The 27191-nt window shown below is 42.4% G+C and overlaps 1 long non-coding RNA gene across 2 annotated transcripts in view; it reads right to left on the minus strand.

Annotated features, from left to right (window-relative positions):
* LOC147828680 (uncharacterized) overlaps window positions 1–27191 on the minus strand; it is a 208398-nt gene continuing 181207 nt past the window's right edge. For both annotated transcript variants that reach the window (XR_015450499.1, XR_015450498.1), the window contains exon 3: window positions 1–27191. This exon is cut by the window's right edge and continues 14032 nt beyond it. This is a non-coding gene — a long non-coding RNA (uncharacterized LOC147828680).

Genomic DNA, 27191 nt, shown 5'->3' on the forward strand with positions numbered 1-27191 from the left:
ATCAATCTGGGTTGGAGGCTGTTTTCCTTTAGGGCTTGAAATACATCACTCCAAGCTCTTCTTGCCTTGAGGGTTTGCATTGAGAAGTCTGCTGTGATTCTGATGGGCTTTCCTTTGTATGTGATTTCTTTCTTTTCTCTCACTGATTGTAGAATTTTGTTCTTCTGTTGGGGTTTCTGGAATCCTAACTATTATATGCCTGTGTATAGATTTTTTTTTTGATCAAGGCTAGTTGGAGTCCTATATGCCTCACTTATCTGTATGTCAAGTTCTTTTCCCCTGCTTGGGAAGTTTTCTGCCATCACTTCTGTGAACAGTTTTTTTATGTCATCTGCACTCTCTCCTCTTTCTTCATTGACTCCAATCAGTCTTATGTTATTCTTCTTTGCATTATCTAGCAGCTGCTGGATTGATTTCTCATGGTCCCTTACAATTTTAAAGCAATTTGTCTTTTCCTGGTCGCTAATTATAATCTTAAGATTGTATCTTATCTTATCTGTTTGTATCTGTTTTATGGATTCCATTTCTTTCGTATGTTGGGATTCCATCATGTTCCTCAACTCCTCTATTTTTTTTTATCTGTGACCTCTCTAGATTTATTAATCATGTCTTGCACTATGGGCATAATCTCTGCTGTTATCTCAGAAATTATTTCTGATTTCATTTTTTCCAGATCCTCTTTTGTTGGCAGTTCAGGGAATCCAGGTGGTTGAGTATCAGACTGTTCCATCTCGTTTCCCTTTGGGGTTGCTGTAGGTGATCTGGAACTTTGAGGCTTGTTTACGTGTCTTCTCATTTCCACGGCGTGGGGGGCAGGTGCTGCTGGTGCCCGCGTGGCTCACCTCCTCTGCCCTGGGAGCGGTGGAATGGCAGCTGGGGAGCCTCCTCCTGGGTGCTGGGATTGGCTCACCTCCTATGCCCTAGGAGCAGTGGAATGGTGGCTGGGGAGCCTCCTCCCTCTTTAATTCCTAAGACCCAGGAGCATCCCCTAGAAGAGGTGTGACAGCCAACTCAAAGCCCACCAATGTCACTGCCTACCCCTCTGCCTCAAATCCCAGAGTCAAGGTCTGATTAGAGAGGCCTAGACCCAGAGATGCTCTACATGTTCCTGTGTACAACTTTTGGGTATATTTGGCAGGAGAAATTGGGATGGGGCAGGCGACGAGGCTTAAGAGGCTTCCCTCTGTGTAAATGATGCCTATTATGGGGGTATCACAGCCCAATCAGCTGGTAAGGAAGTGATGAAGCATTTCTAGAAGTTCTCTAGAAATTATATGAAAAAACAATACCAGCCACACCAAGACCTGACTGCTAAAAGCACAAAATCAGTGGGAGCTCAGCACTGTCACCATAATGCCCACTCTTTTCCCCTCTGTTTTCCATGATTTTTAAAAGATAAGTGCTATTTGGGTACTGCTGGGTAAAAAAAATGCCTATTATGGAAAATGTTAAATGGATTGGAATGTAGGCACAAGATTCATCCATGAAACTCTGTATTCACAAATTTATTCATACAGAATAAATTTAAAATCATTTTGTTACATAAAAATGCATGTTAAATTTATAGATTAATCAAGTAGGAATTGGCTTAGGAATCTGGAGTACCTCATTCTAAAATATATCCAGTTGACTTTTAAAACATGTAGTACATTTTATAAAAATATCACAATATATTCTTGATATCAATTATCTTTTGTTATGTGAGGTATACTGTGGTGACTACTGTCACTGATTTTTTGAATGATCATACAGATTCTCCTAAACTTCAGTGGGGTTATATCCAGACAAACTCATGGTAAGTTGAAAATATGGTAAGACTGAAGTGCCTTGAATACACCTAACCTACTGAACATCCTAGCTTTACAACACAGCACGCTGTACACCATGGGTTGTCTTCCTCTTGGTCAGGGGCTGCTTCCCCTGCCCAGCAGTACAGGAATATTCTGCCTCATATTACCATAGCCCATGAAGAGGTCAAAATTCAAAATTCAGAGTGCAGTTCTTACTGAGTGCATAATGCTTTCACACCAACACAAAGTTGAAAAATCATAAGTCAAACTATCATACATTAGGGACAATCTGTATGTTCTACCCAAGTAAGTCATTTTTAAGGTTGGGAATTAAGAGGAAACTTTTTATGTTTGATGAACTAAAAAAAGTCCAGTGTGATGCGTGTGTTGTCGTCCTTGTGTGGTGTGAGTATGCTTGGGTTATGGATTATGTGTGTGCTACAGATTGCATGTCTTTGAGGGTATGTGGAGGAGGCTGGTTTGTATGTTTATGTGTGGAGGTAGGGGGGGTAGGTGTATGTGGACCTGAATTCTACAAGACAATGTGTAGTGTCGGTAACGTGTGTTGTAGAATGTGTGCATGTGGAGCTTGGGTACATATTCTGGGTGGGTTATAGGTTATGAGGAGTTGTATGTGGATTGTGGGTTGTGGGTTGTGAATTGTGTGAGGGGACTGTGGGTAAGTGTATTTGCAGATTGTCTGTATATATCCTACAGGTTGCATGGGTGTAGGTGTATGCTTTAGGTTGTGTGGGAGGGATTGTGTGTGGGGGTTGTGGGATGTATGGGTGTGAATGTGTGTTGTGGGTTGCATGGGCCATGGGTTATACATATGTAAACGTGTCTCTGGTGCTAGTGTGTGCTGTTGGTTCAGTCAAAGACTGAGGCGAGTTTGTGGATAAATCTCCCAGCCCCTTTACCTAGGCGAGGTGACTGCAGGGTGTATTCTACACCATTCCTCAGAGTTACCCAGGAAGACTAAGTTCCAGTTGCCCACTGTTGGCACTTGCTACATAGCAATGCTTGATTCATTCTTTTCCTCCTCTGTTGGATTTCCATGTCCCTATTTGTACAGTTCCTGAGCTCCTTCCCAAATTAAAAACCCCTTCTCACCTCCATGATTTCAATGGCCTACTTACTGCTGGACAAACCCAAACCTGAACTAAGGCGGCTACATAGCCAATGGGACTTCACCCTGAGGACAAGGGACAGTCATGAGAGTCATGAGCAGAGGCATTAGAAAATGTATTGTGCGTTATAAAAATTTTAAAGTGTGAGACCTAAGACTCCACCAGCTTTCAATAGCCCATGATTCATACTCCCAAGACGGATGCCACCATCCTTCATGCATGAAAGCCCCAACCAAGGAAGGGGATTTGCCTACCTACCCCTTAGAGGTGGCCCCTCCTCTCACAGGGGTCCTGGAGATTCCAAAGCTTTTAACCCGACTGGAGGCCACACGGCTAGGAAGTAGCTAAGCCCAACCTGGAGTCCAAGCTGCCTGTCTCCTTGCCCCTTTCTCGCCAGGTCACCTTTTCACTGACACCTTGAAAGGCATTTTACCCAAACCAGCTAAGATCAGGACCCTCAGGCAGCAGATTCGAAACCCTGCCAGTCACAACTGCCTTGTCTAATGGGCACTGTCACTTCCTCTCAGCTTTCACTGGGAAAACAAAGACCAAAGCCACATTCTGCCTGGGCACCCGAGCCAGGGCCCACCCTCCTTTGCAAGTCAGGTGCCACTTGAAGACCCGCTGAAGGAGGGGATGCAGGCAATTACGAGCATCTGTCCTGCGGGGTAAGACTCTCCTGAAACTCACTGTCACGTCTATCAGTCCCTAAGTGTAATGGACAGCACGGCCTGCCCAGCCGAGGTGCCTTTGAAATGTTTCTGCATCAGTCTTGCCGTTCAGTGTGAATGAGAGGGGCCAGAGCTGGAGCCTCAGGACATCTGAGCCTTGTGTACACAGGCAGGAAGAAAAGGACACTGAGTGGGACATGAGGGACAGCAACACACCCCACCTGTGTGCTGTGGTGGGGCTGTTGGACCCCTCAAACTCCTGCTTCCTGGAAGCCCCAGAAGACTAATACAGCGTGAGGGCCAACCTGAGATACTCCTATGTGAATATCCTTCACATCACAAGGACACAAGTAATTTGCAAGGACAAATTACTTAACTCCCTGTGCCTCAGTTTCCTCTCATAAAATAGTGCTAATAATTGCTATTCCACAGCATTGCTGGGAGGGTTAAACAAGACACACTGTGTGTACAATTCCACAAACACAATGGTTAATTCATAGTGTTAAATATCCCCTACCTTCCCCATTAAAATACCTAGCATTTGCAGAGAACTTGTATTCTAGGTACTGCTTAAAAGGACACTATGAACACTGTCTTTTTACTCCTCAACAGCAGAACCTACAATTCATGTCATTTGGTAGATTAGGAAACTGTCAGAGCAGTTGGATAATTTTGGAAGTTTTGGCACTTCTAGGGGATGCTGCCAGGCAGATCTAATTCCAGAGCCCAAGCTCTGAATCCTCCCACTTCCTCACCCCACTCATAAGAAAAAGAGTGTGTTGGATTAATGGTCAACTTCAGTGTGATGGCCCAGCTGAACTGTGTCAGCATGGTTCTGGGCATGCAGGACCCACCTGAGGATGGAAGGACGGCCATCCAGGAGGAAGAACACCTGAGGACTGTTGTCTGAACAGCATGAAAGAACAGGAGGGAAGGATTTTATTGCTGGCTTTCCTGGAGAAGCTTGGCTGTTTGCTTTCCTCAAGGGAGCTTCGGCTCTTCTTATTGGGAGAGCTCAAGTCTTCGCTGTTGCCAAGGTTGGCTGTTATTCTCTTCAGGAGAGGTCTGCTCTTCACTTTCACTTTGAGCACCATCTTCTGGCTCCAGTGCAGATAGATCCCTCAGCTTTCTGACTCAGGTCCTTCAGCCTTGTGGCACCAGCCCCTGGGCTTTCCAGCACAGATCCTTGGGTCTCCCATTGCAGACTCTTCAGCCTCCTGATACGGGCTTGCACAAGATTTTGCTGGACTTGCACAAGATTTTGCCGTGGGATCCAGGCCCTCAGCTACATTCTTGAGTCTCCTTTTTTTTTTTTTTTTTTGGTACCAGGGATCAAATTTGGCACCTTGTGCTTGTGAGGCAGGCAGCAGAACCACTGAGCTAAATCCCTAGATTGAGCTAGATTCTTCAGATCTCTAGTGCACAGACAGATCTCGGGTGCTCTTCTACATCTGACTCTGTGGGTAAATACTGTAAGATGATCTTGCAAATTTATGTGTCCTGCATTAAATCTGTTCTCCTGCGAACACTGACTAATGAAAAGAGAAAACCCAGTTTGCCCAAGAAGAACACTTATCCACCCTCCGGCATCAACTGGGCTAATCATTCATTAACAGTTTTTAAAACAGAGCTATAGTTGTGCTGGTGGTGGTATACAGTGGACCCTCAAGTTACAACCAGCCTGACATATGAACAACTTGGGTTAATTAGGTTAATGGAAGATTCATCTGCCTCTTGTTATCTCTAGCACATACCCAGGGAAACATCCAGATCTCTGCTGTAGTTTCTTAGTTACAACCAGGCCTCAGGAACCGATTGAGTTCTTAAGTCAAGGGTCCACTGTATTTTGTACCTCTTGTTTTAAACCCAAATAAAACAAAATAATGATGCTGTATAGCAGTGGTGCTCAAAGTGTGGTTCACAGCCCAGCAGCAGTAACATCTGGTGGATTAGTCAGCTTTGCGTTACTGCAACAAAATACCTGAGACAAGATACTTATGAAGGAAGGTTTATTTAGCTCACAGCTCTGGAGGCTCCAAGTCCCAACAGCACAGACAGGCTCAGTGAGGCCTGGCCAGGGCTGCCTTACCTCCCAACAGACACCAACTGCAGGAGTGCATGTGGGAATGAGAAGGGAGGGGCCAGACACATTCCTTTTGTAAAAACCCTCTCAAAGGAACTCAAGGGATCAATCAAGAACTACTTCACCTCCCCATGACCTCTAACCATCAGTTTCCCCTTTTTATCTTGCTACTTGAAACTCTCCCTTTTCTCACTCTCAGCTGCATTTCTTTTGTTATCCTTTATCCAGAATTTCTCTGTAATTAAGAGAAGCAGTGAGACTAGATTTGTCACATCCGCTCAACCCACATTTACTTGTAAAATCCCCCAAAAAACCAAACCAGGTGTTATTGCGATGCACTTACAGAGTATTCCCATCAGAACATGCCCAGCTCAGGCTTAGAATCTCTGCTGAAAGTATCTCTTTTGCCAGGCTGAAAGGTTCCATATGGTGTGAACCTTTTTGCCTTACTCACCAGTATTTCCAGTACCTAACACAGTCCATGGCATATAATAGGTGCTCAATAAATATTTTTACATGGGTGAATGATTGTAGTGTTAACCTTCATACAAACCTATGAGGTATATCACATTTTTGTATTTATTTATTTATGCATTCTGAAGATTAAACCCATTGCATTAACTTATATCTCACCCCCTCCTTTTTTTTAATTTTAAGAAAAAAAAATTTAAGTGGTTAAATTGCCCAAGATAGGCTTGAACTTGAGATCCTCCTGAGGAAATTCAGGCTCATAATGTTAGAGAACCCTCCAAAAGTTTAACATAACAATAAACTAAAGATTTTGGAACCAGACATGTAATCCCAATTCTCTGGGAGGCTAAGGCAGGAGAATCACAAGTTCAAACCTAGGGCAACTTAGTGACTTAGCAAGACCCTGTCTCAAAATAAATAATAGACTGGAGATGTAGCTCAGTGTGAAGGCCTTGAGTTCAATTTCTAGTACCACCAAAAGGAAAGAAAATCTTGGCTTGAAAACCAGGACTACTAGGTCCCAAAGATGACACTCATCACTGTCTACCACTCTGTCCCTTCAACAGCCATGAACCTCCAGACGGGCTCAGTTTGTAGGTGAGACAGGCTGGACAGAACCCAGGGCTGCTCCTCTCCACTGTGTGTCAGGATGGTACTTGTGTGATTGGAAATGAAGGGCATGAGCCTGGGCATGTAAGAGTAATTGGGTTGCTGACAGAATCAGGTGAATGCAGACAACTCGGCACCGTGGCAACAGAGAGGAGATAATAAAGTTTATTCCCACACAAAGATAGCAAAACATTTGGTGGGTTGCATCTCTCCCACTCTGTGATGCCAGAATCAGCAGGCCCTTCCAGATGAAAAGCTGGCCGAGAGCCCTGTGCTCATGCCCTGAAGGCTGCTTCTGGACACAGCTTCTGGAGCAGCAAAGAGGAGCCGAAGGATCAAACTGTCACCACAAGAGAGATGCCTGCTTCTGTATGACTTTTGATCCAGATTTACCTTAATTTTATGAGATATTCAGAATTCTGAAACCTTAGCCTACTCGGAAACTGGTTATTCGTTCATAATCGTACAAACTAAGTGGAGAAAAGTGGGATATAAATTAAATTTCAAGATGATGTCAACCTTGGTCAAAACCAAAATAAAGTATGCAACATAAAAAAACTAAAAGCAATAAACCAAAAGTTTCTGGAAAAGGACTCAGTGTCCCCCTCTTTTCAATAATACCTTAATTTCCATTAAAGAATCTACTGCTTAAGTAAAGCAAAATTCCATTTTAAAGAAATACAGTGGTGCTAATGGAGTGCTTGTTACATGGCTGTTTCATTCCATTTTACATTATCTGGAGAAGTGCATATTATTAGCCTCATTTTACAGGTGAGGATGTCAGGCTCTGACAGGCTGAGTAGCCTGACCAAGCTAGAACTGGCAAGTTCAAAGCCAAGGTTTAAAAATAAATTTTAACCAAAGTGATACTTTCCAACCTTGAGCACATATTAGAATCATATGGGAGGCTGTTAAAGCTCTTGATGTCTGGGCCACCCCCAGAATAATTAACTCTGTATCCTTGGGTGGGGGATCCTGGCATCAGCACTTTTAAATGTCCCCAGAGATTACAATGTACAGAAAGGACTGAGAACTCCTGGTTAAGAGAAGGGTCAGTATGGAAGTCAGTGCAAAGGCTAGCAGAGAAAAAAGATGGAACCAGCTCAAAGTATCAACTAATTAAAGACAGCAAAAATACTTCTGGAGCCATCACACAGCACAAGTAATGATTTGGGTAATTGATCCTTCTTTCTGTGGGCAAGGTAGTCTTACTTCACAGCCCATCCCCTGAGCTTTGGCCATGTGACTGGCTTTAGCCAATGGGAGAGAAACAAATGTTAACGAGCAAAAACTTGAGATGTACGTGGATGCTAAGGCTTGCCCTCTTATGTACCTCCTTTTACCCTGTAAAAAAAACTACTCTTGGATAGTGGCTAGTTCACAGAGGATGAAAAATATGTAGAACAGACCTGGGCCATCCACAGTGTTAGGGGCAAGCCCAGTCCAAATCAGCCAAACCACAGCTAACTTCCAGGTACATTGGCAGGACAAAGATGCTTACTGAAATATGCCACTGAAATATGCCAGTGTTTGTTATGCAGCATTATCACAGCAAAAGCTGCCCGAGGCACATAGTTATCTCATTTCATCCTCACTTTAACATAGGAAGACATTGTCACTGTCCCCATTTAAAAAAAAAGGAAGAAGCAGAGTCTTAGAGATAGCAGATCCTCTTTTGAAGAAAAATGCTCGATGCCACTACACTTTGCCACCTCCCTAAACTTTCAAGGTAAGAGAGCTGAAGGCTGCCCCAGCAGGAATGCTATTCCAGGCTATTACCAGGATCTGAAACATAATCAGAACAGGTGAAATTTAAGAGCCATTTGTCAGAGGGAAACAAGTGGTCACAGTGACACTGTCTGGAAACTTCCCTTTCTGAGATGACAACAGGAACACTGGGGTTGTGTTTTAAATGACCCAGAATCAAAGAAAGATTGGCATCTGCAGAGCTCTTATAGCCTTCTGTCTTCCTGGGAGAAGGTGGTGCTGTAGGGTCTCTGTATAATAGAGCACCCTTTAAGACAAGGTCTCTCTCCATTAACTCCACAGATATGTAGACCTGAGCAAGTCTGTGTGTGGCTGTCTGTGTTGTGCACTATATGATGTTTCGGAGCATCCTAGGACTCTACTAATTAAATTCCATAGTAACTCCTGCATATGACAACCAAAAATGTCTCCAGATATTGGCAAGTGTCCCCTACAGTGGGGCAGACTTCCCTCTTTTGAGAAGTATAGTTTAAATACATGAAGTAAATCCTGGAACTAAGAAAAATATCCCTGAGAATATCATGCAATCCACAGGCCCTAAACCTAGCCACAAGTCTGAATCATCTGAAGGATTTTAGGAAATACAGATTCCTAGCCCTTGGTGTGACTCACTGAATCAGTAACTCTGGGGGAGAGGCCTGGGAGTCTATGTTCTTTAATAAACCCCCACAGAGAGTCTCTTCCGGGTTGCCCAGCCCTCAGCCCATGGACCATTACTGGGGAGCCATGGTCATGCCATTGAGGGCGTGGTCCCTGGAGAAGGACTGACACAAGACAAGACACCAGCTCCAGGACTTACTGACACTGTGGAAAACTGTCATGTTTTCCAGCTGCATGGCACTTTTTGAAAACTAGGTTTCTATCTTGGAGGTGGTTCTTATTGTCATAGTGGCAGCACGGAGGTTGAAAAATTACTCAGAGTCAAAGTTTAGTTCAAATTCCAAGAGGCCCAGAGGGACTGCTTCACCAAGACTCACCAGCGAGAAAAAGTCTTAGGAAAACAGTGCCAATCTGAAAAACCCTTGGCCTTTTATTTGTGACCAAAGCGTGAGAACAAAGGTATAGAAGAAAAATATTTGTGTAGGAGTTTTCCTCCGAGGGAAAAAAAGAAAAAGGATGGTCTGCTAAGCAAGACATCTCTAAGAGTAACTTTGTTTCTAATTCTGGTGGCTCTTGCCCTGCAGATCTGCTCTAATCTTTAACCATGTACCCCAGGAGCCCTGTGCTATTGCTCCAGGTGTCCCTCCAATTTTTCACTCATTTCAATTGCTCTTCCCACCAGAGTCTCCCCACACCTAATTGAGTATTGCTTCCCCAAGAGAACGTCCAGAAGACTTGCTCATTCAGTTCTCTGAAAATCAGATGTGCTCATGTGAAATGTCATTTTGGAAGCCAGCAATGGGTAGAAGCAGGTGCCTCCCGAATCTATGCTTCTGGCAGTGGAGACAGGTGCCTCTTGGGGACATCATAATTCAAAGTCAGTACATGAGCTTGGTGCCCATGTGCAAAACAGCAATAGTGGGGTCTTGAAAGACCATGTTGGTCATGGGGTTTCTGGCAAGCCCAACCTCAAGTCTCTCAGAGCTTGTGTGCTCCCTCACAGTGTTTAATACATCCCTGTTTCAGCCAGTGTGAGTGGGTTCTGTTGTCCACCACCATGAATAGGTATTTTTACTTTTCTGAGTCTTTTCCTTACCTGGAAAAGGTGAAGACTAATTGGTAGTATTAGGATTATAACATCAGCATCCAGAGCCTGGAGGTTTAGGTTGGGTTTCCTGTATCCATGGAGCAAATAACATCAGCTTTCTGAGCCTCGATCTCTACAAAGTACAATGAAGACAGCACCTACTTTTTGGAGGGTTATGCGGATCAAAATGGAGAGCTTAGAATGTACTTTGCCTGTATCAAACACTTGGTGTTAGCTGATGCTACTGTTGGGGTGATGTGGAAGGCTTGTCACATCCATAACACCACTACAATCCTGTGCTCCAGGGGTCTGATGTCCTTCATGACGGTAGAGGTCAAGCCTTTCTGATCACCATATCTTTACCCTTGCTAGGCTGCTGCCTAGGATGACCTTTCTTTTTACTTCTACCTACCCAAATCTTTCAAAACATAGCATATCTATTTCCTTCAAGAAATCCATGCTGCTGTTTCTTTTCTCTGAACCTTAGCAGCATCTGGTGATTCCTACTGCATAATTCAGTACTTAATTATGAATGCTGTGATTCCTTAGTAGCTCATCCTGGGCATGTCTTGTCTCTACAACTAGACTGCAGGCTCCCCTAGGGCAGGTCCTCTGCCTTATATCCTTGGCTGTCCATGCTGTGTTGGGCACTTGGAAGAAAAAAACATCGTATTGATTAGGGCAATTCAACAGATGCCAAATCAGTGTCTCAGGTCATAGGAGCAAGGGGCAGTCATCGATAAAGCCAGGAGCAAGTTTCCTCAGGGCCCTCAATTCCACAAGTTGGAATGACTATGTGGTTATTTGGAAATTTGCATACAGATGACATTCTGCAAAATGCAGGTGCCTGCCTTTTCACCAGTGAGACCAATTAAGAGCTCCACGTTTGAAAAGCAGAGTGTTTAAGAAATGCCTGGGAGAACAATTAAGAGCACAAAACATAGTAAATGAAACTGGAAGTTATCAAAAGCTATTGAAAGAAGTGGAGGAAAACTGGCGAATGGCCACATGGGAGGCAACAGAGCCCAGGGTATCTGATTATGGACGCTGGAAGCCAACAGCCACTAGCCCAATCCCAGTGGAGCCACTCTCAGCCAGGACACCTTGGGCAGGCACTGGTACAACTTCTCTGAACAAAAGCTTCCTTGCCTGTAAAATAGAAGTAATAATAGCACTTGACTCAGAGGGTGGTTGTTAAGATTGAATGTATTAATATATGTAAAGTAATTAAAGCAGCGCCTAGCACTTAAATGTTCAATGACTGCTGGTGGCTATGATTATAATGATTATTAATATAGTGTTATGTGTGCTCCAAAATAACAGGGACCTTTTCTGCCTTGGTTTTTCAGCACCCCAGGAATTCTGGCATCTCAGAAGAACTAATACGTTAGTTGAAGGATCAAATTAAACTGCAAGTTTAGCTGGTGACAAACTATAATCTGCTGCTGGAGGGTCCTTCCCTGCTCCTTCCTTCCCACAGCCAAAGTCTCAACAGAGCTTTGTAAATTTCCACCCTGGCTGGACAGGCTCAGGGATCCTCTCCCTGTGGCTCAACCACCTAGTTTCTTTTAGCCCAGTCCATTTCCATACGTCAGGATGTCGGCTCCAGGGCCTGCATCTTGTCCAGCCCCCTTTGAACTTCATGCTTTGGGCCACCATCCTTTGAATTCCAGTTCCTGCCTTCCGGTGCTGTATCTTACCTCTTCACTCTGCTCTTGATAGTTGCTGGTCACCCCATGCTCCGGACTTCCCCTGCCTCACTCCTAGGGCCGCATGCCCTAATGCTGATGCTCTTCATTGTCCAAGACCACAGAACCCAAACACTTCCACATCTCATGTCCTCCCCTGGTTCGCAAACGAAACTGCAATCTTACAGACCGGAGTTTAAATCGCGACACTCAGTATTTTACTACTTGCCCTTGAGTCACTTCCTAATCTGACTTCAATTTCTTCACTCAGAAAGTAGGAGAACACTAAACACTCATTGATGTAAAAATTAAATGCCTGCGACAGAGTTGGTACATAAAAGGGGACAGCCCAATGCTAATTCCTTTCTGGCCTGCTACTTCTACAACATGGTGGAATCACTAGAGCCCCATAAAAATGCTGGATAAGCCATTTGGTTGGCAAGGGCCTGGTGATTGAAATCACGAGTATCAAGACTATTTTTCCAAAAGAAAGCAGAACTTTGTAATAAAACTGAGTTGTAGTTAGATGCTAGCAAAAGCTGTTCACTGCAGCCTTAGCAGGCAAGATAAAGGGCACATCCTTGGAGGCTGGGGGACAGGTTTATTAATAGGATTAAAGCCCAGGCTAGCTACTGGAGAGTTGAGGTGGCTTACCAGCACGAAACAGTGAACACTCACAGATAAGATCACCCACAGAACAGCCAAGAGGGCACTTCAGAATTTAAAAATGTATAGGAGACTGGGACAGGTAGGATAGGAAAACCGATGGTCCTTGAGCTCTGGACCATGATCTTCTGTAAACATGGCTACATCAGAGACACAGGGTGGGGGCACTCAGATACAGAATCTGAAACTATCCCTAGCGTGTCCAGCAAAGTGAGTCTCAGGAGGTACCTGAGGACCCATTCACAATTTTTGAAGGAATCTTAAGTGATGATGCTGAAGAGAAAACCAAGTTTGGGACAATTTGACTTGGAAAATAAGAATCATTTTATAACTAGTTTAGTAGTAATCTAGATACAGTCACGTAGCACATGTCTCAAATGCAGACCATACAAATGACCTTGGTCCCATCAAACTATAATGAAGCTGAAAAACTATCATGAGTAACATGGTAGCCATCATAATGTCATTATAATGCATTGCTCACATGTTTGTGGTGATGTAAACCTATGACAATGCCAATAATATAGATATAGCACATACAACAATGTACAGTACACAGTACTCGATAGTGGTAATAAACAACTAGGTTAACTGATTTATGTACTTACTATATTTCACTTTCATCATTTTATAGTATATTCCTTCTACTTGTTACAAAAGTTTATTGTAAAACAACGTGCCATGTTACACCAGCAGCAACATCGGATGTCTCAAGTTTACCACATCTCTTCATTGCATCATTTTCTCTTGTGCTTGATTTACTCTTGTGCTGTTTGTTCATCATGGCTGTCAGAGCCACAGGCTAGACCACCTGGCATAGGTGTGTGATGGGCCACATCGGCAAGGTTTGTGAAAGCACACTCCGAGGTTCATACAATAATAAAATCACCTAAGAACACGTTTCTTGAACACAGTTTCATTTTTAAGTGACATACGATTCTACTTGAATATATCCATTCATTTGATTAACAACTCTCTATTACACATATACTACACTTTTGGTGACAAGAAATAAAAAGAAGATGGTCACATTCTTCATAGAGTTTACAGTTGACCACTGGGGGCATTAGTGAGAGAAAACAACAATCATTCATTCATTCAAAAATTAGTAGCTGCTATGTGCCAGATTCTGAACTAAGGAAATGCATTTTAATTAAGCTTTTCAAAAATGAGAAGCAACAAGAAATGCGGAAGAAAGTCACATCTTAGGTTTCAACGTAAAGGAGACATCACTATTTCCTTTCTTGTTTCTTTTTCAGAATTATGTCCCATATTATTTCCTGGGAGGGAAAAGAAGTGCTTCCTAAAGTGTAGAGAAAAGATTATGTTTCAACATCACAGTCCCTAGGCTTGGAAGAGAGGTTTTCATGAGTGAAATACTGACAGTATATTTTCAAATGATAGTAATGAGGTAGAAAAGAGTGAGGAAAGTAAAAGGAAACACAATAATCATAGCATTAGCTGTGTTATGTAACATATTAAGTATTTACTGTGTGCCAGGCACTGATCTTAGTGTTGACCATTTATAAACAATCAGTCTTATTATTTGCTCCTGGCAGGAGTAGCAAAGGCAAAAGTCCTTTGGAAAGATAATTTCACACGGGTAACAATAGCCTTAGAAAGCATTCCTGTCAGTTGCCTATGGTCTTTCTTTTCAGAGTCCTGTGGGATTATCACAAAGGCGTCCTGCACCAAGATGTGTAGCACTGGCTATAATGGCACAAAACCTGGAAACCCACTAAGTGTCTGGCATTAGGGGCTTGCTTACATTATCTGTTATGCTTTAATTATGTCCATGTAATGGCTGGATGAGATGACTCTCTCTCTACTGATATAGAACTATTTTCAAAATTAACCATTAGGGGAAAAACGCACAGTGCAGAAGAGTGTGTGGTTTCTTTTAAATTTGATGTCATACGCATGTATTAATTTTTCAAAAAACATTTAAAGCAATATGCCAAACTCCTTACATAATCTAATCCAATGATCTACCTAGGGACAAGAAAGATTGGGGAAGAATTGGAGGCAAAGCTTAACTGGCTTTGGTTTGAGTTACAATCTACTAGATAATGTTTTTCTCCTATGTTTCTATTTTTTAAAATTTAGATGTCTGGTAAAAAAAATACTTTTAGCATTAAAAATTTTGTTTTCAAATGAAAGAAATCATGGGTTCAGGCTAGGATTTTGCTGAGAACCTTACAACACATATAAAAAGGGACTTGTGATCAAGAAACACCAAAGTGTGGCAGAAAATGTCAGGGATGTGATCAGGAAGGCATAAATCCTCAAATAATTTGCCAAAAGTAAAAAAGCCAAGGATTGCGAAAAGCTAAGTTTTAAAACATCATCCAGAGATTTCTGTTGTTGTTTTAAGTCTCCTGGTTAGGATTTCTTATTGCAATTAACATAAACCTCAGCTCAAACTGAATTAAGCAAAAGAAGGGATTTACTGGCTTAAATAAAAGAAAAGTTCAAGAGAAAGACTGACATGGAAAATAGTTCGGTTCTGTGGTCCATTCACTTCCTCTCTTGGCTCAGCCTCCACCAGCACTGATAACAGAGCCTTGTCAATACGAAGCCCCAGATACTGACTCCGGGAATTCCATATGCCATATTTTTATGGGTAGTTCTACAAGAACCTCTGCCTCTTCCTCCAGCAAATGTCACAGCATCTAATGCACACAGTTGGGTACAGAACTAGATAGGAGCATGCAATGTTTTCATTGGTCAAAGACATGAATAAGCAATGCTGTGATTGGTCCAGGGAGGAATCAATTGTCTGAAACACAATGTCCCGGCTAGCAGAAGAGGAAACTGGGCACCAAAACAATAGCTGTCTTTTCAGGGGACAGAGAAAATTGCAAATTCATGTGTGTTCATCTCTTCAAGTAATAAATAAACAAAAAGAGTAAAATTTTTTCAAAAATTTCCAACATTAAGTGGAATTTGAAATCTAAGCTGAATGAGCAGCTAGCAAGAGAATGTGTTTTAAATGAGTCCATATTTCCAGGCCAATGAACACAGTCTTGGAATTCATCTTCTCATCCACAGAGGCGCCACCAAAGACCTGCACCATGACATCTTTGAAAGAAACTAGAAAACCAGAGAGAGGTCACTGGGCTCCCTATGTTCACAAAGGAGTTGGGAAGGAGTTAGAAGTTAGCGTCCATGAACCACAGACAGGCACTGATTTCTGAAGAAATTTTTAAATTAATTTTTCAAAAGAAAAATATGGCACATACTTGTCACACACAACATGGTATTTTGAAACATGCTTACACTGTACAAAGGCTAAACTGAGCTAACCAACATGCTTAGCCTCATAAATTTCTCATCTATCATGGCAAGAACCTTACAAAGGTACTCTGTGATTCTGGTGAACACAGTACATCATTCCGAACCACAGTCATCACACTGTACAACAGATCTCTTGGACTTGTTATCTTAGGAAATTATTAAACAAATTTCAAATAGCAAATGTATGAAGGCTTAGAGAAAATTAATCAATAAAACCTACCAAAAACTCACCAAGAGCCTGTTATGACAAAATGCACTACCTAGGATTTACCAGTTTGGGACCCAAAGAAAAATCCCATTTCAAAAACAGCACTGTTGCTTGCAACAAGCCACTTGGAAATTTGAAAACAATTCCTCAGGCTATGTCTTTGGTCAGGTAGCAGAGACAGAGGTGTGAATTAGCAGCTGATTGATTATCCATACTAATTAAATGCCATTATCACTGTCGAAATGATCCGTATCTGAGGGGTTTTATGGTGCGCCAAGAACCAGGATGAATGGAAGCACCACCTCACTTAATCTTCCAAGCAATGCTAAGAAGCAGGCATTTATTAGTCCCCTCTCACAGATGAGACTACTGAGGCTTAAGAGGAGAAATCACTTGTCCAATTACCAAATAAGGGAGCTGGTGCTCTGACTCCAACCTGTCTACCTTCAAAATCTTTCTACTCAGCCTCATGCCAAACAAAACACTGCTCTCAAAGTGTGAAAATGTGCTCAGCTCATCCCTTTCCCAAGATGAAACCATTTAAATGTGTACCAAGGAAAACACAGCGCCCCCTGCAGGGCAGGAGGTTAACATATTAGAACTGGGAGCAGCAAAATGCATGCCCAAGAATTGCTCTCTCCTACCTGCACCTGACACTTTCCTTTCCAGGAATCTGCTCATTTCTGTTCCTTTTTCATCTTTCTCTTCTTCCCCATCTCCTTTTTCAATATTTTAGTTCTTTGTTTTATTTCGTGTTTTAATTATCAAAGTAATACATGATTATTATGAAACTGTCAAGAACCGAGAGGTGCTTAGTGAAAAGGAAAATCCCGCACCAGGGAGCTGCAAGTGACCATTGGGTACACGGCCTTCCACAGTGTTTCCTGTGCAGACACAAGTAAATCATACAGATTACAGTGCCACACATTCACAGGGAAGGGGTGAAATAGTCCCCTGCACCCCGCAGTCCTTCCTGGTCTCTGGAGCACACACACGGTGTGGCTGCAGAGGCCTCCGAGAGACCTTGTCACACAGTCCTTGTCCTAGTGCACTTTGTTTGCTATGCTAGACTATATGAGTGTGGGTAGATTATAAAGAAGAAAGGCTGATTTCTTACAGTCTTGGAGGCTGGAATTGCCACAGTCAAGGGGCTGTATCTGCTGAAGGCCTTATTGCTGCATCATCCCACTGCTGAAGGCAGGAGAGGAGAGAGCAAGAGAGGCCCAAACTCACTTTTACAGCAACCCTGCTACGGCAGAGACTGGCCCAGTCCCATGAGAGCAAAAGTAACCCCATCACGAGGACAGGGTCCTCAGGACCTAAGGCTCTGCTTCTCAACACCACTGTACCGCACATTAAGTTTCCAGCCCATGAATTGTAGAGGACACATTCACACTGTCACATTCCTTTACCAGTTAACAAATGGTTAAGTGCCCACCGTGTACAGGTGTCCAGAATACAGGTAAGCCAGGCAGACTCGGTGAACTTTCTGGAGAAAAAATTGGGCTACAAAGATGGTGGCTATGTCTCAGTTCAAGAAATACATTCACCAAGCACCTTTCCTGTCCCAGCCCTTATAGGGGGCAGAAAGTGACACGGGTCAATCCAACAACACCCTGCTGTGAAGTTCACAGAGTAGCAGAAAGATGGACCAGAAAATGAGATGCATCACCATGTTTTTAAGTTACTTTTATTAAAATAAATACATTTATTAAGCACTTAATGTATGTCAGGCACTACCCTAAGCACTGTGCGCATTAACTCATTTAATCCTCTCAAAGGCCCTGTGGGGCAGGTACACTGGCTGTCCCCATTGCACAGATGTGGACACTGAGGCTTTGAGAAGGCAAGTGACTTGCTGAAGGCCTCACAGCCAATGAGTGACAGGGCTGTGACTCAAGTCTAGAGCTTCCTGTCCCCATGAGTCCTTCTTTTCATTTAACCACCATGCTATTCCGGTCCACACATTTCTTTTGCTCCCTGATCATCTTGTTCCTACAGATCCCATGTGATTCAACTGTATCTATTTGTGCCTGACTCTCCATACTTTAGGGAAAGACCTGATTTGAACTATATTGATAGCTGTAACGACTGAAGACTGTGTCTTGTATAATACAGTATCTGTTCCCAGGGAATCCAGAGAGATGAAACAGATCTGCGAAGAGCCTTGTGCTCCACATTCCAATTGGAAGGTTAACATTCAAGGTCATGTTCCTCCAAAGCCTTAAAACCAGGGCATCGAAGTAATGAGGGAGCTTAAGGATGCCTGGGGTTTGCACTAAGAGCCTGTGAGCTTCTGCTCAGGCCTGAATGAGTGTGATTTTTACAGTTCAACATGGTGAGAAAACTTGACAAGGTCCTAGTCGAAAAGAGCCTTGGTCATTTAATGACAAAGGGAAACAGGTCAACGTTCGGCTGTCAATTTACTTCTAGGCTGGCCTAAGCCAAAATTCTACCTATGATCACACCCACAACTCCTGTCTGCCCCTTCTGCACTCTATCACCAAATGACGGCCAGCTCCAGGATGCAAATGTGCCGCCTGTCTCCCCGCCCTATACAATTCCCCAGACATCGTAGCTGCCACTAGTGCTGTGCCATTAACTGCCTCCATAAAGATCTTTCTGCCGACAGTGCTGGAGCTGGCCTGTTTCATTGGGATCCCTGCCATCACTGTCCCCTGAGCCCTTGTGCTCCGACAAGCCCTTCAGTTCACGTCAGCAACGTCCCACTGCACTTGGATTTAACTCTGCACTGAGCACCAAACTAGACTGAGGCTGGAAGCATGAATGACACCAAGGCCTTATGAGATCCCTAACATCACAGTCAGGAGACAAGAGCAGATGACTTACACCAAATAAAACCAGTATGCTCTCCAAGCCACAGAGAGGGAGAGAGGGAATTTTCCACCTCCTTGCACAGAGGATAGCAAATAACAAAAGAGACATTTCCAGAGGGAGGGTTTAAAAGGATAGGTAGGAGTTTTCCAGAGAGAAAAGGAAGATAAGGTCACTTCTGGAAAGGCAAACAAAGGCAGAAAATTGAGAAAGAGAATATTTGGTGGAAGGTGAGGAATGGAAAGAAGAGAAGGTTGCATGCAGTTCAGAAAAGCTACCTGTAGCGTTGAACATGGGAGAACAGAGTAAAGGTGAGCCTGGAAAAATATGATGGTCCCCTGGCCACTTCACATGCTAATTTTGTGAACTTTTTTCAAATTTGAAATAATTTCATATTAACAGTAAAGTTGTAAAACTGATATAAAGAACTCTCATACACTCTTTTCATCCACTTTTGCCAAAAGTCGATATTTTACACTTGCTTTATCATGTATATATTTTATATATATTTATATACATATATATTTGGTTTTGGTTTTGTTTCCTGAATCATCTGAGATAGAGCTGGAGTCATGATATTCCTTTAGCCCTAACCACCTATGTATCCCCTAAGAAAAAGGTCATTTTCTTAGATAGCCACTGTACAAAGTCAGGAAATTTATATTAATACTACTGTATTATCTAACCATAACCTTATTCATACTTCATCAGTTATCCCAATAATTTCCTTTATAGCGGGGAAAAAGAAAGAAAAAAGACCACACTATTTTAAAGTGGAACCTCACCACTCCCAAAACACCCTTGGCCCTGGTTCTATTTTGTTTTTCTTCATAGCATTTCCTACCATCTAAAATAAAACATTTTTCTTATTTTCTCAATTGCCTCTCCTTTCTCATCAGCCCTTGTTTTTAAGTCCTTTGAGGTTAAGGACTTTTATTCAATCCCTGTTATGGCTTGTATCTAGATGTTCCCCCAAAGCCTCCTATACTCATAGGTGGGGCTTTTGGAAGGTGGCTAGATCTAGGGTGTGTGATAACTGGATTAGTCCACTGATTGGATTAACATAGTTCTGGATGTGGCTGAAGGGATTTACTGAAGACAGAAGATGCACCCTGGGTATGAGTGGCACCAATAAGCTTGTAGCCTAGAAGGAATATAAAGGAAAAGGAGGTTCGCTGCTGGCTGCCTCCTGGCTCCCATGCCATGGACTGTTTCTCTTCTGCGATGCCTCTCTGCCATGCCACCCTGATCGGAGCCAGCTGACTATGGAATGAAGCCTCTACAAACTGTGAGCTAAAAATAAGCCTTTCCTCCTTTAACTTGCAGGTAACAGGTATTTTGTCCCAGCAACAAGAAAAGTAACTAAGACACTGCCTCATCCTCAACACCCAGAATAGTGCCTGGCACATGGTAGTTGTTCAATAAATATTGTTTGAATGACTGAGTAGCCAACTTGAAGTTCTCTCTTTCAAAGACTTTCTTCTTTTTATTTTATTTCTTAAGCAAAAAACAATGAGATGATCATGTCAAGTACATTTAGGCTTCGTGTTACTGCTTTTCAGCCATTCAAGTTCCTCCTTGGGGTTTTCTTCTGTCCCTTTCCAAGTCTGTAATGTATATCACAAGGGAGAAGGCAGGCACCAGAACAGCTTAAGGCTAGCCCAGATCACCTGAGTCCCCTTTGGGCCTTCTCTAGACATGTAAAAGTCCCAGAAGCACAGAAGTATCTATTCTTCTACAAACACAGTTAACATCTTTAGATTTAATTGAAAGATTAAAAGAAAACCCCCAAGTGGAAGGTCAATTTATAGATTCAACAGTTAAATCAAGCCACATCCTTAAGCACATGGCTCCTGAACCTTGTGATAAATCAAAGACTTAATCTCAGTGAAGTCACTTTGGCTGAGAAAGTGGAGTTGGAGACATATAATTAACACCAGCCAGTCAGCACCAGCTGTGCCAGCTGCTAGGCCCATGGTCTGTTATAATTCCGGGGAACTTGAGGATGCTCACTTTCTAGTTGCAGAGTTGGCAGGGAGGGTGTGGGGGCTCCTTTCCATCTGCTCTCACCTTCTTCATCTCATCCCAGCTCTCCCTGCACAACAGCTCTTCACACCTCCTTACTGCTTCTCAAACAAGTCAAGGGCATTTCCACTTCAAGGTTGGTTGCGCCTACTCAGTCCCCAACCTCCCTTTTGGACTTTACTCAAATGTTACTCCTCTTACACCAATTTAATTTTGTAGGCCCCTTCAGTGGTTTGAATGTGTCCTCCAAAGTTCATCTATTAGAAACTTGGTCCTGAGTGCAGTAGTGTTGAGAACTAGGACTTTGGAGAGGAGGCTTGGCCGTGAGAGAAACCCTTGAGAATGGATTAACCACATCATAGATTTGGGGATCAAGGGGTTATCAAGGGAAAGGCTGTGGTATAAAAGCGAGCTCTCCAGCAGGTCTGCTCTCTCTTTTCATGTGATGACCTCTGTCTCGATGGGATCCAGCAAAGGGGCTCTCACCAGATGCCAACTCCATGCTTCTGGACTTCCTATCCTCCAGATCCATGCTCTAAATATGCCTCTATTCTTCATAAATTACCTCTATAAATCATTTAAAAAAATAAAACAGGAAACAGACCAAGAAAGCCCCTCTCCTCCTCTCACTTGCTATCTCATTCCTGCTTCTACCACCTAACATCCCACAGGACAGTTCTTTATTCACCTTTTCCCTCTTCTCCCCACTAGCATGTGTGCCCCATGAGACCGGGAGATTTGCTTCTTCACTCACAGCTCCCTTCCCAGTCACCTTAAACAGTGTCTTCCATATATCAGGCACATAATATCTAATTGTTTAATTAATTGGTTACTTTATCCACTAGGTGGTTAATTAGATGGTGAGTTAACTAATTCAGCTCCTGTGTCTGACCCTGTGTGGCCAATTGTCTAATAAATGCCCTCAAAGCATAGGCTTGGTGCTTGGATTACCAAGGGCAGATAAGAGCCACCTAGAAAAATTCTAACCCCAAGTATCTTCAAAAAAAATCTCACCTAAGTCTCAGATGCAGGTTGGTTCCCTTGGGATAAAGTGCAAATTCCCTGTCCCTCCAGTTCCTATCTCTAGGGTCATTGGCCACGAGCCGCCCTTCTACCCTCCAGATCTAGATCTGCTGTCAGATCCTCAAAGCCACCAGGTTCTTGTCACATGCGGCATCTCTTCCTGCAACAGCCCTCGCCATCATCACCGATTCCTAAGCCCTGGCCAGCTTCTCTCCAGGCACCTCCACACTCTACTACTATAGTCTTCCTGTAGGCCAAGAAGTTCTGCTACACTGTGGGCTCCATGAAGCCAGGGCCCTTGTCTTCTTCTTCCCCCATGATATTCAGTGTCTGAGCCACTGCCAGACAGAAACTGAATATTTGCTAATCTGCACATGAGTTATCGGCTCATCTTACAGGTGGAGATTATGAACTTTTACACATCAACTATGTAAGACTTTTCATACCACACAATTCTTCAATTCCCTGTGGACACAAATTGGGTTAGCCTTCAATTCAACTCAATCCTGTCACTGTCTACCTGGAGTTAGAGTCAGACCCCACAGTGAAAAGCCCAGTCCACAAGGCTGCTACCCTCCCAATGCTAGCCACACATCCCAGGTGGTCACCTGTATTTATGACTGGTTGGCTATTAATCAGAGATGTTCACATTTTCCCTCAGGTTGGATAATTTGCTAGAATAATCACAGGACTCAGGAAAATGCCTTACCATTAACAGTTTATTATAAAGGATATAACTCAAGATCAGCCAAATGGAAGAGACACATATGGCAAGTTATGGAACAAGAAGAACAAAACTTCTCCTCCCTCTCCAAGCACAGCACGCAGTCAGCACCACGTGTTTACAGCTCAGAAGCTCATTAAGCTCATCACTCAGGAGTTCATTACATTGGCATGGCTAATTAAATCATTAACCCATGTGATTAGTTCAGTGGTGATCAACTCCCTGTCCTCTGTCCTCCTCAAAGTGTGGGGTGATGGTAAAGGTAAGCAGAGGGGATGAAAGAGCCACCTTCTAATCACAGGATTAGTTGCTCTGCATCCAGTCTCCATCCTGAAGCTATGTAGGGGCCACCAAAACTCATCTCCTTGGATAAAGTCAGGTGTGGTTGAGAGACTTGTTCTGAATACCAGAAGATGTTCTTCTCATCCCATCACTCAAGAAATTTCAAGCGTCTTAGAAGGTCTGTGGCTTGGGATGTGGCTCAATGGTAGAGCAGTGGACAATTATGCATAAGGCTCTTGGTTCAATCCCCAGAACCACAATAAAATATGGTGCATAGAAACTCTGTGCCTAGAACTAAGGACAAAATCCAAATATACACCTCTGACTGTACCACAAAGGCTAAGTATAATATAATGATAAGACCACTATAGAATAACGAAAGCCATGAGTTTGAGTCCCAACTCTTATTTAATGGCTGGTGACTTTAAACAAATTACTTAAGCTCTCTGAAATTTTTATTTATCTTCAAAATTCATAATTCATTCAACACTTTACTCAGAGCTTGGATTATGGCAATAAACAACAAAGTGGCCCAAAGTGGTAATCAAACCAAGTCCTGAATGATGAGAAGAACTCAGCTACCTTGAGCACAACACAGAACTTTTGAGGAAGAGGAATATCACACCCTGAGGTGCTGAAGCAGTTACAACTTTTAATCTTCAGGAAAGAAGAAAGAAGCCCAGGGTGCAGGCAGCATCTTCAAAAGCAGCCACATTGCTTGCCCTGTGTGCCCAATCCCCTCCTGGTCCACCCAGTTCTGGAGCCCAGCATCCATCCCCTGTTCTGATGAGGGGCACTGCCTCTCAGCCACAGCTTTCTCACCTACCTTGACCATGACTGGAATCTCCCTCTGCCTGGCTTCCCAAAATATGCCCAATTGGTCCGCCTTCAATACCTTGCTTCAGTGCCCTACCATCCCCTTGAATGACACCATTAACTGAAAACCTCCAAGAAGGGCATCAGTGGTTAACTGAGGAGATCAGTAAAATGTGGGCAACTCCAACTCCAGATCTTTATGCCACTGGGACCTAGTTAAGTCAGGAAAAGTAGCCCAAATTTCAACCTCCTCTAGCTCTACTATCCTTAAATACTAAACTTCTTTGCTTGTATCAGCAGATATTTTATTCTTAATGAGTGTCTACTTCACCTGGTCTCTAAAGCAGATTCTCAACCAGGGACAATTTTCACCTCTGAAGGGATTTTTGATGGTATCTGCAGATCTTTCTGATTATCACAATTGAAGATGGGAGTGCTACTGGTGTCTAGTAGATAAAGGCCAGGAGCTCTGTTTAGTATCATGCAATGACAAATTATCTGTCCCAAATGTCAACGGTGCCAAGGTTCTATGAACACTACTTTTAAGGAACTCACCTCACCCACACAAATACTGAACACACATAAAGAGATACTAAAACACATGTATATCCAGACAAAAAAATTAATGAGATTTTCTTAACCAACATGCAGGCAACATTTTGGCAAGAACATGGGACCACAGGAATCCTTGTTCAGAGTTGATGAGAATGTACCCTGGTGTGGCCAGAACAACCCACTGCTATTTTAGTCAAAGTGAAATGCACAGACCCAGTGACTAATGTTCTACAAGGAATTCTTACAAAGCTCCTTAAAGGGCAGAAGCACAGATAATCACTGCAAGGTCAAACATGGTGTCAGGGAGTTGGAAACAACAAAGGAGCCCTCACTGGGCCTGGTAAAAGTAGATGAGCAGATACCACGGAGCACTGGAAGTAATATTTCAGATGTAAAAATAGCAATGGATATAGACCTTACAACTGTAATAAGAGGAAGAAGAAGGAGTAAAAATAAGTTATTAGTACCACTCCACATGCATCAATCTTTTTAAAAGGTACATACATTGGGAAAGTAAATCAGTATATGTACTTTGGAAAATTGTTTTACAGTATTTACTAAAGCTAAATACAAATACTATGACCCAGCAATTCCACTCCTGTAACTACATCCAAGACAAATGAGTGCTTGTATCCACCAAAAGCTATGTTTGAGTTTAACTCATAATAGCCTCAAACTGCTAACAGCCAGTTACTCATAAATTGATGTATACTCATACAATGAAATACTATGTAACAATAAAAATGGGCAAATTACAATTATTTGATGTGGGTAAATCTCATAGACAGCCAAAGTTAAAACACAACTGCATAATTTCTTTAATGAAATTTAAAATCAACAAAATCAATCAATAATTCATTATAGTACTTCCCTCTAAGGAATGTAGACTTTAAAAGCTCACAAGGAAGAGTCCCACAGTGCTAGAATGTTCTGTATGTTAATCTAGGTGGATATTACAGAGTCTTTACATACATTTTACCTAATTTTTTTTTTTGGTACTGTGAATTGAACTCAGGACCTTGTGCTTGAGAGACAGGCGGTAGAACCACTGAGCTAAATCCCCGGCCCTCTACATATACATTTAAAAAAATCAAACTATAAATCTAAGATTTGTGTTCTGTTTTTTTCTGTCTTAAATTGATACAAAAAACTGTACATATTATGAGGTATCATATGATGTCTTGATACCCTTCTGTATTGCATAAGCATATCTATCTCCTTAAACATTTATGATTTTTTTTGTGGTAAAAACATTCAAAATCCTTTCTTCCAGCTTTTATAAAATATATACACTTTTTTGTTATTTATACTCACCCTACTGGGCAATAGAACACCACAGCTTACTTCTGCTTAGCTACAGCTTACCACTCATGGCCGTCCCTCCATCCTCCTGGTCTGCCCAGTCCCTGGTCACCATTCTATTTCCAACTTCTAGGAGATCAACTTTTTCAGATTCTACAAGGTGAGATCATGCAGCATTTCTCTTTATGGATTTTTTAAATATTATACCTTAACTAAAAATAAATCTTCGAAGGCGGGCACTTTCAAAAGATTCATCAGACAATGCCAAGTCCTGGGCAGCATGCAGAGCAGGCACGATTGTTAGATGTAGCCAGTGGGAGTGCAGAATGGTGCAGACACTCTGGGAAACAGTTTGGCAGTTTCTTAAAAAGTTAAACACACACTTATGTGAGCCTGCAATCCCACTTCTGGGTGTCCTAAAGAAATGAAACCTATATTCACATAAAAACTTATACTCGGATACACGAATGTTTATAGAAACTCTATTCATAACTGCCCAAAACTGGAGATAATCCAAATGACCTTCAATAAGGGAGTGGATAAATAGCCATATCATGGAATACTGTTCAGTAATAAAGGTAAACAACTATAGACACATGGATCAATAGGTATTCTCAAAAGCATTATCCTAAGTGAAAGAAGTCAATTTTAAAAGATTACTGTCTTTATCCATTCAGGCTACTATAATAAAATACCATAAACTGGATAGCTTATAAACAACAGAAATATATTTCTCATAGTTTTGGGTGCTCAGAAGTCTAAGATCAAGATACCTTTGGGCCGGAGATTTAGCTCAGTGGTTCTGGTGCCTGCCTCGCAAGCACAAGGTCCAGAGTTCGATCCCCGGTACCAAAAAAAAAAAAAAAAAAAGATGCCATCATGGTCAGGATCTGGTGAGGGTGCTCTTCCATGCTGTAGATTGCCAACTGCTTGTTTCTTCGCATAGTACAGAGAGCAGGAGGGACCTCTCTGTGATTCCTTTTATGAGAGCACTAATCCAATCACAAGAGCTCCATCCAGAAGTCTCACCTCCAAATGCCATCACACAGGGGATTATATTTCAACACGTGAACTTTGAGAGGAGGGAACCATTCAGTTCACAACATGGTTTTCTTGAAAACACAAAATTATAGTGATAGAGACCGATCAGTGGTTACCAGGGATTATGGGTAGAACAGCATGTGACTGTAAGAAGTAACAGGAAAGTTTTTTGGGATGATGAAACAGCTCAGGATTCTGATTTTGGTTATATTGCTTACATGAGTTTATAAGTGTAATTCAGAAAACTTTTAAAGAGTCAACTTTAATGTATTATGGACACAAAATAAATTGATATTTACATTTATGATGTATAAAATAAATTTAAGATATAAACAAGATATTGATCCAGAATTATATCCCACAATTAACATATTACCTCAAAAATGAACATATATACGCACACAAAATGTACATTCTTGGGGCCAGGGATTTAGCTCAGTGGTTCCAGTGCCTGCCTCACAAGCGCAGGGTCCCAAGTTCAATCCCTGGTACCAAAAAAGAAAACCCACATTTAAACTCAA

Source organism: Heterocephalus glaber, unplaced genomic scaffold, assembly GCF_053883595.1.
Source record: "Heterocephalus glaber isolate CG9 unplaced genomic scaffold, H.glaber_assembly_v1.0 deba00000943, whole genome shotgun sequence".
Taxonomy (NCBI): domain Eukaryota; kingdom Metazoa; phylum Chordata; class Mammalia; order Rodentia; family Bathyergidae; genus Heterocephalus; species Heterocephalus glaber.